Source organism: Sturnus vulgaris, unplaced genomic scaffold (genome assembly GCF_052056855.1).
Source record: "Sturnus vulgaris isolate bStuVul1 unplaced genomic scaffold, bStuVul1.hap1 Scaffold_156, whole genome shotgun sequence".
Classification (NCBI taxonomy): Eukaryota; Metazoa; Chordata; class Aves; order Passeriformes; family Sturnidae; genus Sturnus; species Sturnus vulgaris.
The window spans coordinates 112,501-125,000 of NW_028276073.1; positions in this window are offsets into that span (position 1 = coordinate 112,501).

A 12,500-nucleotide genomic window follows, 5' to 3' on the forward strand; every position below is an offset into this window, starting at 1 on the left:
GAGAGAGAGAGAGAGAGGCCCCGCCGGGCCGCGCGGCCTCGACTTCCCTCCGCGCGGGTCCCAGGCCCGACACGCGGTGCGGGGGCTTGGCTGTGCGCGGGCGGCGGCGGCGGCGGCGGCGGCGGCGGCGGCGGCGGCGGCGGCGGCGGCGGCGGCGGCGGCGGGTTTCCCTTCACCGCGCGCGCGCGCGGTGAGAGGGGGATCCGTTTGCTGCCGTCTCCAGGCGGCGAGGTAGACCTGGTGCCGGCGGGGACCCGGGAACCCGGGGGCCGCGTGCCGCGCCGCCAGCCAGAGAGAGAGAGAGAGAGAGAGGCCCCGCCGGGCCGCGCGGCCTCGACTTCCCTCCGCGCGGGTCCCAGGCCCGACACGCGGTGCGGGGGCTTGGCTGTGCGCGGGCGGCGGCGGCGGCGGCGGCGGCGGCGGCGGCGGCGGCGGGTTTCCCTTCACCGCGCGCGCGCGCGGTGAGAGGGGGATCCGTTTGCTGCCGTCTCCAGGCGGCGAGGTAGACCTGGTGCCGGCGGGGACCCGGGGCGCCGCGCGCCGCGCCCATCGCGCCCCATCCACAAGCGTCGTTGGTCGGCGTTTGGGAGGCCAAGACGGTGGCACGCGGAGCCCGGTTCGGCGCCCTGCCGTCCTGGCAGGTGCTGGGTAGACCTGTTGCCCTCGGCCGGCCTTTGTACCTGACGGCCGAATGCTGGGTAGACCTGTTGCCCTCGGCCTGCCGTTTTACCGGCCGGCCTAATGCTGAGTAGACCTGTTGCCCTCTGCCGGCCGTGTTACCGGCCGGCCTAATGCTGGGTAGACCTGTTGCCCTCGGCCGGCCTTTGGACGTGGCGGCCTAATGCTGGGTAGACCTGTTGCCCTCGGCCGGCCTTTGTACCTGACGGCCGAATGCTGGGTAGACCTGTTGCCCTCTGCCGGCCGGCCTAATGCTGGGTAGACCTGTTGCCCTCGGCCGGCCTTTGGATGTGGCGGCCTAATGCTGGGTAGACCTGTTGCCCTCGGCCGGCCTTTGGACGTGGCGGCCTAATGCTGGGTAGACCTGTTGCCCTCGGCCGGCCTTTGGACGTGGCGGCCTAATGCTGGGTAGACCTGTTGCCCTCGGCCGGCCTTTGTACCTGACGGCCGAATGCTGGGTAGACCTGTTGCCCTCTGCCGGCCGGCCTAATGCTGGGTAGACCTGTTGCCCTCGGCCGGCCTTTGGATGTGGCGGCCTAATGCTGGGTAGACCTGTTGCCCTCGGCCGGCCTTTGGACGTGGCGGCCTAATGCTGGGTAGACCTGTTGCCCTCGGCCGGCCTTTGGACGTGGCGGCCTAATGCTGGGTAGACCTGTTGCCCTCGGCCGGCCTTTGTACCTGACGGCCGAATGCTGGGTAGACCTGTTGCCCTCGGCCGGCCGGCCTAATGCTGGGTAGACCTGTTGCCCTCGGCCGGCCTTTGGACGTGGCGGCCTAATGCTGGGTAGACCTGTTGCCCTCGGCCGGCCTTTGGACGTGGCGGCCTAATGCTGGGTAGACCTGTTGCCCTCGGCCGGCCTTTGGACGTGGCGGCCGAATGCTGGGTAGACCTGTTGCCCTCTGCCGGCCGGCCTAATGCTGGGTAGACCTGTTGCCCTCGGCCGGCCTTTGGATGTGGCGGCCTAATGCTGGGTAGACCTGTTGCCCTCGGCCGGCCTTTGGACGTGGCGGCCTAATGCTGGGTAGACCTGTTGCCCTCGGCCGGCCTTTGGACGTGGCGGCCTAATGCTGGGTAGACCTGTTGCCCTCGGCCGGCCTTTGTACCTGACGGCCGAATGCTGGGTAGACCTGTTGCCCTCGGCCGGCCGGCCTAATGCTGGGTAGACCTGTTGCCCTCGGCCGGCCTTTGGACGTGGCGGCCTAATGCTGGGTAGACCTGTTGCCCTCGGCCGGCCTTTGGACGTGGCGGCCTAATGCTGGGTAGACCTGTTGCCCTCGGCCGGCCTTTGGACGTGGCGGCCGAATGCTGGGTAGACCTGTTGCCCTCGGCCGGCCTTTGTACCTGACGGCCGAATGCTGGGTAGACCTGTTGCCCTCGGCCGGCCTTTGGACGTGGCGGCCTAATGCTGGGTAGACCTGTTGCCCTCGGCCGGCAGTGTTACCGGCCGGCCTAATGCTGGGTAGACCTGTTGCCCTCGGCCGGCCTTTGTACCTGACGGCCGAATGCTGGGTAGACCTGTTGCCCTCTGCCGGCCGGCCTAATGCTGGTTAGACCTGTTGCCCTCGGCCGGCCTTTGGACGTGGCGGCCTAATGCTGGGTAGACCTGTTGCCCTCGGCCGGCAGTGTTACCGGCCGGCCTAATGCTGGGTAGACCTGTTGCCCTCGGCCGGCCTTTGTACCTGACGGCCGAATGCTGGGTAGACCTGTTGCCCTCGGCCGGCCTTTGTACGTGGCAGCCTAATGCTGGGTAGACCTGTTGCCCTCGGCCGGCCTTTGTACCTGACGGCCGAATGCTGGGTAGACCTGTTGCCCTCGGCCGGCCTTTGGACGTGGCGGCCGAATGCTGGGTAGACCTGTTGCCCTCGGCCGGCCTTTGGACGTGGCGGCCGAATGCTGGGTAGACCTGTTGCCCTCGGCCGGCCTTTGGACGTGGCGGCCGAATGCTGGGTAGACCTGTTGCCCTCGGCCGGCAGTGTTACCGGCCGGCCTAATGCTGGGTAGACCTGTTGCCCTCGGCCGGCCTTTGGACGTGGCGGCCGAATGCTGGGTAGACCTGTTGCCCTCGGCCGGCCTTTGGACGTGGCGGCCTAATGCTGGGTAGACCTGTTGCCCTCGGCCGGCCTTTGGACGTGGCGGCCTAATGCTGGGTAGACCTGTTGCCCTCGGCCGGCAGTGTTACCGGCCGGCCTAATGCTGGGTAGACCTGTTGCCCTCGGCCCGCCGTGTTACCGGCCAGCCGAATGCTGGGTAGACCTGTTGCCCTCGGCCGGCAGTGTTACCTGACGGCCGAATGCTGGGTAGACCTGTTGCCCTCTGCCGGCCGTCTTTCCGGCTGGCCTAATGCTGGGTAGACCTGTTGCCCTCGGCCGGCCCTGGTACCGGCCGGCATAATGCTGGGTAGACCTGTTGCCCTCGGCCGGTCTTTGTCTCTGGCCGCCCGCGGCGTGGTAGTCCTGTTACCGTCGGCCGGCCTTGCAGCCCGGCCGCCGCGCGATGGCGCCCCGTCTCTTCCATCGGACGCGCGGCCCCCTTGTCGTCTCTGCAGCGGCGAGCACGCCTTCGGCGGTCGGCCTGCACGTCCGGCATGACCGCGGGCACTGGCAGCCCAGCAGGCAGCCCTGCTCTCGCGTCTTCTTCCCCCCGGCGAAAGGCGGGGCGTGAAGGCGGGCGACTTTCGGTCCCAGCCGTGCCCAGGTGTCCCTGCCGGCTCCGTGCGCCAGCATCCACTGGCGAGCTCCGCCGGCCTCTTCCCCAGCCGCGGCCCCTGTCCGCTCCGCCGTCATGGTGCCGGCACCCCACTTCCCCAAGCGCTCCCCGACAGGAGCAGGCAGCGTTGTCGCGCCCCCTCCCCGTGCTCGAATGGACCGCGGCCCTGCTCCGGGCTTCATTTCTGCAGCGCGCTCGCTCGCTCGCTCGCTCGCGCGCTCCCTCCCTCCCCCCCCCCTCCCCCCTCCCCCCGGCCGCCCACCCGCCGCGCTGCCGCCCTGCCGCAGGCTTGAGCGGCGCCGGGGCGGAGGAGGAAGGAACGCCACCAAAGCAAAAGGCTCCGAGAAAGCTGAACAGAGAGCTTCTTTGACCAGGGACAGACGGCGCCAATCATCCCGCCGCCATCCCTGCTTGTGCACCAGGCTCTCCGCCTGCCGACCTCGGCATCAGCCTCCCGCCGCCGCCGTGTAAACTGCCCGGTGGGACCGTGGGCGGGGGCAGGAAGAGGCTGAAAGTGCTGCCAGGGAGGCTGATGGCGGAGGGCGGGGTCGCCCCCAACCGACAATGGGCAGGGCCCGAGGCAGTCTGAAAGCGCTGCCAGGGAGGCTGATGGCGGAGGGCGGGGTCGCCCCCAACCGACAATGGGCAGGGCACGAGACCGTCTGAAAGCGCTGCCAGGGAGGCTGAGGGCGGGGGGCGGGGCGCCCCCAACCGACAATGGGCAGGGCCCGAGGCAGTCTGAAAGCGCTGCCAGGGAGGCTGAGGGCGGGGGGCGGGGCGCCCCCAGCCGACAATGGGCAGGGGCCCGAGAGAGTCTGAAAGCGCTGCCAGGGAGGCTGACGGCGGGGGGCAGGGCGCCCCCAGCCGACAATGGGCAGGGGCGGGGAAAGTCTGAAAGCGCTGCATGGGAGGTTGATGGCGGAGGGCGGGCTCGCCCCCAGCGTTAATGGGTGGCTGCGGAAGACGGGGCAGGGACAGGGAGAGGGCAGGCGGCTTCGTGCCGGCCCCGGGCGCCTCGACAGCGAGCCCTCACGGCCCCCCAAACCCGCGCCGAGGCCCCAAGAGCTCTGCAGACCTTCCGCGGAAGAACCGGCCCGAAAGCGGCCACCCGCTTGCCGACGGCGGCGCCGGTCGCCTCGATGCAGCCGCCTCCGTGGGGCGGGAAGGGGCAGGGCGAGTTGTGCCAGGGCGCGGCGGCTTTGGGCCGAGTTTCGCTGCACGTACGTGCTTCCCCTGGCTGTGCTGCGGCCCGTGAGGTTCTGTTTTGTGGGGGGGGGGGGGCTCTGTAGGTAGGGTCTCTGGGGGACGGGGGAGGAGGCGTGGGGTAGGGAGGACGCCGTTTGGGGGGGTCAGTGTGTCAGCAGGGCGAGAACCGGGCACAGGCCCTCCGTCAGCTCGGCTGTGGGCCCAAAGGGATCACAAATAAGATTTGGCAAGAGTTTTGTTTTCCGGAAAAGATTTTCTTTCCGAGTAAATAGAAGAGGCAATCATTCAAAAAAGGCAAAGAGGAAATGAAACAAATCAAATCAAATCAAAACAAAACAAAACAAAACAAAACAAAACGAAATAAAATAAAATAATAAAATGAAATGAAAAGAAATGAAATGAAATGATGAAATAAAATGTTGTCGAAAATATGTCTTGGTCTTGAAATCGATTCTGCCGGGCGGGGCAAGGCTGCTGGAGCACTTGGGCTCCGGAGCGTTAAGAGGCTGTGGGGTTTCCCCGGCTCCGAGATGGTACAAGGATGCCTCGTCTACCCGGATCCGCGAAACGTGGCCCGTCCCGCGGCGGCCAGGTCGACGCGGCTCCGGGGCCGGTGGCGTGGGACCGCCGTCGCCGGCGAAGGCGCAGCGGCGGCGGCCGTGGCCGCGACGACCAGGTCTACACGACTCCGGGAAACTTGGCCGGTCCCGCGGCGGCCAGGTCTACTGGGCTCCGGGATGGGCGGCCGCCGTGGCCGCGGCGACCAGGTCTACCCGCCTCCGGGACCGGCGGCGTGGGTCCGCCGTCGAGGGCGAGGGCGCTGCGACGGCCGCGGCGACCGGGTCTACCTAGCTCCGGTGCGACCCGGGCTGCGTGCAGCATGGCGAAGGTAGACCTGTGGTCCGCATCACGGCGTGGGCAGACCTGGTGTCCGCAGCATGGAGCGGGTAGACATGTTGTCCGCCGCATGGAGTGGGTAGACCTGTTGTCCGCGTAATGGAGTAGTTAGACCTGGTGTCCGCAGCTTGGAGTGGGTAGACCTGTTGCCCGCAGCAAGCCGTGGGTAGACCTGTTGTCCGCAGCAAGCCGTGGGTAGACCTGGTGTCCGCAGCATGCCCTGGGTAGACCTGGTGTCCGCAGCTTGGTAGACCTGTTGCCCGTTTCATGGCTGGGTAGACCTGGTGTCCGCAGCAAGCCGTGGGTAGACCTGGTGTCCGCAGCTTGGTAGACCTGTTGCCCGATTCATGGCTGGGTAGACCTGTTGTCCGCAGCATTGAGTTGGTAGACCTGGTGTCCGCAGCATGCCCTGGGTAGACCTGGTGTCCGCAGCTTGGTAGACCTGTTGCCCGTTTCATGGCTGGGTAGACCTGTTGTCCGCAGCATTGAGTTGGTAGACCTGGTGTCCGCAGCATGCCCTGGGTAGACCTGGTGTCCGCAGCTTGGTAGACCTGTTGCCCGTTTCATGGCTGGGTAGACCTGGTGTCCGCAGCAAGCCGTGAGTAGACCTGTTGCCCGTTTCATGGCTGGGTAGACCTGGTGTCCGCAGCATGACCTGGGTAGACCTGGTGTCCGCAGCTTGGTAGACCTGTTGCCCGTTTCATGGCTGGGTAGACCTGGTGTCCGCAGCAAGCCGTGGGTAGACCTGGTGTCCGGAGCTTGGTAGACCTGTTGCCCGATTCATGCCTGGGTAGACCTGTTGTCCGCAGCATTGAGTGGGTAGACCTGGTGTCCGCAGCATGCCCTGGGTAGACCTGGTGTCCGCAGCTTGGTAGACCTGTTGCCCGTTTCATAGCTGGGTAGACCTGGTGTCCGCAGCTTGGTAGACCTGTTGCCCGTTTCATGGCTGGGTAGACCTGGTGTCCGCAGCAAGCCGTGAGTAGACCTGTTGCCCGTTTCATGGCTGGGTAGACCTGGTGTCCGCAGCATGCCCTGGGTAGACCTGGTGTCCGCAGCTTGGTAGACCTGTTGCCCGTTTCATGGCTGGGTAGACCTGTTGTCCGCAGCAAGCCGTGAGTAGACCTGTTGCCCGTTTCATGGCTGGGTAGACCTGTTGTCCGCAGCATGCCCTGGGTAGACCTGGTGTCCGCAGCTTGGTAGACCTGTTGCCCGTTTCATGGCTGGGTAGACCTGGTGTCCGCAGCAAGCCGTGGGTAGACCTGCTGCCCGTTTCATGGCTGGGTAGACCTGGTGTCCGCAGCAAGCCGTGGGTAGACCTGGTGTCCGCAGCTTGGTAGACCTGTTGCCCGTTTCATGGCTGGGTAGACCTGTTGTCCGCAGCATTGAGTTGGTAGACCTGGTGTCCGCTACATACCCTGGGTAGACCTGGTGTCCGCAGCTTGGTAGACCTGTTGCCCGTTTCATGGCTGGGTAGACCTGGTGTCCGCAGCATTGAGATGGTAGACCTGTTGCCCGTTTCATGGCTGGGTAGACCTGTTGTCCGCAGCTTGGTAGACCTGTTGCCCGATTCATGGCTGGGTAGACCTGGTGTCCGCAGCAAGCCGTGAGTAGACCTGTTGCCCGTTTCATGGCTGGGTAGACCTGGTGTCCGCAGCATGCCCTGGGTAGACCTGTTGTCCGCAGCTTGGTAGACCTGTTGCCCGTTTCATGGCTGGGTAGACCTGGTGTCCGCAGCAAGCCGTGAGTAGACCTGTTGCCCGTTTCATGGCTGGGTAGACCTGTTGTCCGCAGCATGCCCTGGGTAGACCTGGTGTCCGCAGCTTGGTAGACCTGTTGCCCGTTTCATGGCTGGGTAGACCTGGTGTCCGCAGCAAGCCGTGGGTAGACCTGGTGTCCGCAGCTTGGTAGACCTGTTGCCCGTTTCATGGCTGGGTAGACCTGTTGTCCGCAGCATTGAGTTGGTAGACCTGTTGCCCGTTTCATGGCTGGGTAGACCTGGTGTCCGCAGCTTGGTAGACCTGTTGCCCGTTTCATGGCTGGGTAGACCTGGTGTCCGCAGCAAGCCGTGGGTAGACCTGGTGTCCGGAGCTTGGTAGACCTGTTGCCCGATTCATGCCTGGGTAGACCTGTTGTCCGCAGCAAGCCGTGGGTAGACCTGGTGTCCGCAGCATGCCCTGGGTAGACCTGGTGTCCGCAGCTTGGTAGACCTGTTGCCCGATTCATGCCTGGGTAGACCTGTTGTCCGCAGCATTGAGTGGGTAGACCTGGTGTCCGCAGCATGCCCTGGGTAGACCTGGTGTCCGCAGCTTGGTAGACCTGTTGCCCGTTTCATGGCTGGGTAGACCTGTTGTCCGCAGCAAGCCGTGAGTAGACCTGTTGCCCGTTTCATGGCTGGGTAGACCTGGTGTCCGCAGCAAGCCGTGGGTAGACCTGGTGTCCGCAGCTTGGTAGACCTGTTGCCCGATTCATGGCTGGGTAGACCTGTTGTCCGCAGCATTGAGTTGGTAGACCTGGTGTCCGCAGCATGCCCTGGGTAGACCTGGTGTCCGCAGCTTGGTAGACCTGTTGCCCGTTTCATGGCTGGGTAGACCTGTTGTCCGCAGCATTGAGTTGGTAGACCTGTTGTCCGCAGCAAGCCGTGGGTAGACCTGGTGTCCGCAGCTTGGTAGACCTGTTGCCCGTTTCATGGCTGGGTAGACCTGGTGTCCGCAGCAAGCCGTGAGTAGACCTGTTGCCCGTTTCATGGCTGGGTAGACCTGGTGTCCGCAGCATGACCTGGGTAGACCTGGTGTCCGCAGCTTGGTAGACCTGTTGCCCGTTTCATGGCTGGGTAGACCTGGTGTCCGCAGCAAGCCGTGGGTAGACCTGGTGTCCGGAGCTTGGTAGACCTGTTGCCCGATTCATGCCTGGGTAGACCTGTTGTCCGCAGCATTGAGTGGGTAGACCTGGTGTCCGCAGCATGCCCTGGGTAGACCTGGTGTCCGCAGCTTGGTAGACCTGTTGCCCGTTTCATAGCTGGGTAGACCTGGTGTCCGCAGCTTGGTAGACCTGTTGCCCGTTTCATGGCTGGGTAGACCTGGTGTCCGCAGCAAGCCGTGGGTAGACCTGGTGTCCGGAGCTTGGTAGACCTGTTGCCCGATTCATGCCTGGGTAGACCTGTTGTCCGCAGCATGCCCTGGGTAGACCTGGTGTCCGCAGCATGCCCTGGGTAGACCTGGTGTCCGCAGCTTGGTAGACCTGTTGCCCGTTTCATGGCTGGGTAGACCTGGTGTCCGCAGCAAGCCGTGAGTAGACCTGTTGCCCGTTTCATGGCTGGGTAGACCTGGTGTCCGCAGCATGCCCTGGGTAGACCTGGTGTCCGCAGCTTGGTAGACCTGTTGCCCGTTTCATGGCTGGGTAGACCTGGTGTCCGCAGCAAGCCGTGAGTAGACCTGTTGCCCGTTTCATGGCTGGGTAGACCTGGTGTCCGCAGCATGCCCTGGGTAGACCTGGTGTCCGCAGCTTGGTAGACCTGTTGCCCGTTTCATGGCTGGGTAGACCTGGTGTCCGCAGCAAGCCGTGGGTAGACCTGGTGTCCGGAGCTTGGTAGACCTGTTGCCCGATTCATGCCTGGGTAGACCTGTTGTCCGCAGCATTGAGTGGGTAGACCTGGTGTCCGCAGCATGCCCTGGGTAGACCTGGTGTCCGCAGCTTGGTAGACCTGTTGCCCGTTTCATGGCTGGGTAGACCTGGTGTCCGCAGCAAGCCGTGAGTAGACCTGTTGCCCGTTTCATGGCTGGGTAGACCTGTTGTCCGCAGCATGCCCTGGGTAGACCTGGTGTCCGCAGCTTGGTAGACCTGTTGCCCGTTTCATGGCTGGGTAGACCTGGTGTCCGCAGCAAGCCGTGGGTAGACCTGGTGTCCGCAGCATGCCCTGGGTAGACCTGGTGTCCGCAGCTTGGTAGACCTGTTGCCCGTTTCATGGCTGGGTAGACCTGGTGTCCGCAGCAAGCCGTGGGTAGACCTGGTGTCCGCAGCAAGCCGTGGGTAGACCTGGTGTCCGCAGCATGCCCTGGGTAGACCTGGTGTCCGCAGCTTGGTAGACCTGTTGCCCGTTTCATGGCTGGGTAGACCTGTTGTCCGCAGCAAGCCGTGGGTAGACCTGGTGTCCGCAGCATGCCCTGGGTAGACCTGGTGTCCGCAGCTTGGTAGACCTGTTGCCCTTTTCATGCCCTGGGTAGACCTGGTGTCCGCAGCTGGGTAGACCTGTTGTCCGCAGCAAGCCGTGGGTAGACCTGGTGTCCGCAGCATGCCCTGGGTAGACCTGGTGTCCGCAGCTTGGTAGACCTGTTGCCCGTTTCATGGCTGGGTAGACCTGTTGTCCGCAGCAAGCCGTCGGTAGACCTGTTGCCCGTTTCATGGCTGGTAGACCTGTTGTCCGCTGCCGGCCTGGAAGTACTCCAAGGGGTCGCTGTTTCTCGCTGCCTCCGGCTATGTCATCGTAGAAGGCGGCGTGCGCCACTGCGCCCCCTCGGTCACGTACATCGGTTCTCTTTCCGGCCTCCGCCGCTTCGGGCCCATCTGTCCGTATTATGGGAACGAGGTGACGGGCCGTATCCCCACAGGCTGTTGCCGTGCCTGTGTCCGTGGCGGAGAAGGGCGGACGCGCGTGCGGTCGCCAGGGCCAGAAGAACACCGCCGATGTCGGGGCGAGTCGCGTGGCTTCGTCCGGCTTCCCGTCTTACCCAGTTCGACTGGGACAGGTTAGCCCAGAGAGAGAGACCGATGCGATCCGAGAGCCGCTCCCCGGCCCAGGCGAGGCTGCGTGCTCAGTCGGGGGAGAAGCGAGAAAGCCCCCAGAGAGACCGATGCGATCCGAGAGCCGCTCCCCGGCCCAGGCCGAGGCTGCGTGTTCAGTCCGGGGGAGAAGCGAGAAAGCCCCCAGAGAGAGCGATGCGATCCGAGAGCCACCGCGCTCCCCCGGCCCAGGCGAGGCTGCGTTGTTCCAGGCGGGGGAGAAGCGAGAAAAAGGCCCAGAGAGAGGGCGAGAAAGCCGCGAGTGTGTCCCGCTCCGGCCCGGCTGCTGCCGGTTTCGTGACAACGGGGAGCCGGGCGCCCGCTCGCTCCCCCGGGGATGGTGGCGGGCGAGGCGGCGGCGCCTCGCCCCTTTTCTGCCCGGCCTTAAGCCGGGGCCCCGCCCGCTCGCCGGGTGCGGCATTTCTTCGGCTGTCGGTCCCGGTGCACGCTGGTGGCCGGCAGCCGGGGCTGGATTTCTGTGGGGCCGGCCCGGGGTTGTGTTGAGCCTGCCCGGGCTTTCCCTGGCCCCCCTCCCCGAGAGCCCCCCGGGCGTGGCTCGCTTGGCCGAGGTTGGCTGCGCCTCGTTTCCCGCTCCCGACCTGTGTTGCCAGAGTTGTGTCCGTATCGAAAGGGCAGCGGGGGACATGCAGTGGGGCGTGTGGCCTCGCCTCTCGGCTTCGCTTGCTTGCCTGCGAAGGGGGGCTCGGTGACGGGAGTGTCCGGCCCTGCCGTGTGTTGTTGAAGTCGTCCCCCTTCCTCGGCCCTAAGCCGGGGACCCGCGTGTAGCGGGCAGAATTTTTCCGGGGCGGCGGTCGGCCGCGGTGGCCGGCCGTGTCCCCCCCCCCAGGACGGACCCCGCAACCCAACAGAGAGCGAGCGAGCGAGTGAGCCCCCGAGAGTGTGTCGTGGGCGGGGCGGCGGCGCCTCGCCCTTTCTCGGTATCGGCCGGGCGCGATCGAGGCACCGTGCCGGGGCGGCCCGTGGTGTCTGGCCTGCCCCGGCTGCCGTGGTTGCCGTTGCCGGCGGGGGCTGGGTTTTGCGAGCGGCTCCGTTCTTTTTTATTAAAGCGTGCCGGTGTGCGGGGCAGTGTGGGGGTGCCCGCCCGGCCTCCGTTCTTTTTCTCTCGCGGCCCTAAGCCGCGGCACCGAGAAGCGCGCGCTGACGAAGGGTCACGGGCCGCCACCGAAGCGAAAGCGAAAGGCGAGAGAGAAGGGCTGGCTGTGTTGGCGAGTGAGAAAAGAGACCGTATGTCCGGTGGTTGGAGGGGTTTTACGGGAGGAGTTGAGAGGCGCGTTCTCGCCCCCACCCCTGGCTCGTGACCCCCGTGGCTAGCACGGGTCGTGCGACGCATGGCGTGCTTTTTTTTTTAGTTTTTTTTTTGGTGCGGTGGCTTGCCCTTCCCCCCGGCTTTTTTTCCGGGTGGGAAGCCGATCGCTGCGAGGCGGGCGAAAGCCGGTGGCCCGCGGCGTGGTCGGTGGCAGCTGCTCCGTTTTCCGTTGTCTTGCGGCCCGCGGGCGGGTGGCGGCACCCCCCGCTCTCTTCCTCTGCTGCGTGATCGATCCCGAAGGTTGCAAGCGGCCCGCCGGCGTCGGGGGCCTAGGGAGCGTCGGGGAGGCTCGGCGGCGCCAAGGGAGGGCCTCTCGGGGACGTGTCCCGCTCGCACGCATGTTGGAGCCCTGCTCCGTTGCCGTTGTCCCAGGAACCCGCGGCCGCGGGGGCTCCCCGTTGCCCCGCGGCTGCTTTTCTTTCTGTCCCCGTCCGATCGATGAGGCTTTTCGGGTCGCGTCGGAAAGGGCCCCCGGCGGGCCGGCTCCTCCGGGCGAAGTCTCGGTGGTGTCCGGTCCCTCGAGCAGGGCGGTCTCCTGTCCAATTCGCTTCCCGTCGCAGGCGAGGTGTCGCTCCTTCCGCTTGCCGGGGAAGGAACATCTTTACCGTCCCAGGCTGTGTGATGGCCGCGTGGCCCCGTGAGCACTCAAGGTGTCCTTAAAACCACGCGAGGTGCCGGCGCTGGCCCTGGTCCGAGTTTAGCGTCCCGTGGGTGCCGGCCGCGAGCAGCACCGGGCGGCGGTGCGGCTCGAGCTTGAGCCGAGAGAAAACGAAACCAAACCCCCCCCCCCCCTCGAGTGCGAGAGAGAGTGAGAGGGCTGACGAGAACCGATGGCGGGGCCGGGGGAGCACGGACGGGGGAAAAGAGCCCGTTCCGCGCGCGCACCGCGCACGGCGCTCCTTTGTCGTG